Source organism: Tupaia chinensis, unplaced genomic scaffold (genome assembly GCF_000334495.1).
Source record: "Tupaia chinensis unplaced genomic scaffold, TupChi_1.0 Scaffold143602_1, whole genome shotgun sequence".
Taxonomy (NCBI): domain Eukaryota; kingdom Metazoa; phylum Chordata; class Mammalia; order Scandentia; family Tupaiidae; genus Tupaia; species Tupaia belangeri.
The window spans coordinates 1,044,330-1,044,705 of record NW_006203448.1 but is presented as its reverse complement, the minus strand read 5'-3'; the positions used below and the strand labels follow the sequence as shown (position 1 = coordinate 1,044,705).

At 61.4% G+C, this 376-nt stretch overlaps 1 protein-coding gene across 1 annotated transcript in view; it reads left to right on the top strand.

The window, feature by feature from the left end:
• GFI1B (growth factor independent 1B transcriptional repressor) overlaps window positions 1–376 on the top strand; it is a 14,193-nt gene that overhangs the window by 12,063 nt on the left and 1,754 nt on the right.

The following is a 376-nucleotide window of genomic DNA, read 5'->3' as shown; positions in this document are numbered from 1 at the left end:
ACGAAGGTCCCTGCTGCCACATGTTTGGGAGTGGGGCTGAGTCTCTGAGCTGAAGTTGTCTATGGCGGGTTCAGGTACAGTTCCCAGCAGAACACAGGTGCACCTGGTGCCAAGAATGGACCAGGCCTGGGACCCACAGAGAAGTCCTCCTCTGGCCTGCTACCCACTGGGCTGGCCCTGGTCACCTGGATTTTAGTGGGCTCTTCCTGGCTGACAGATAGAGCTGCCTCCCACCCAGTGGGAGGTCTGGCTCTCCTCTGCCTCAGCCAGCTGTGCCTCCCCAGCATCCTGCCGTCCTCCAGGATCCTGGCCCCATGGACAGGCGTGGGACAGAGAACGCAGCAGCCGTTGCTGCCACAGTTGTTCCCCTTGGCTG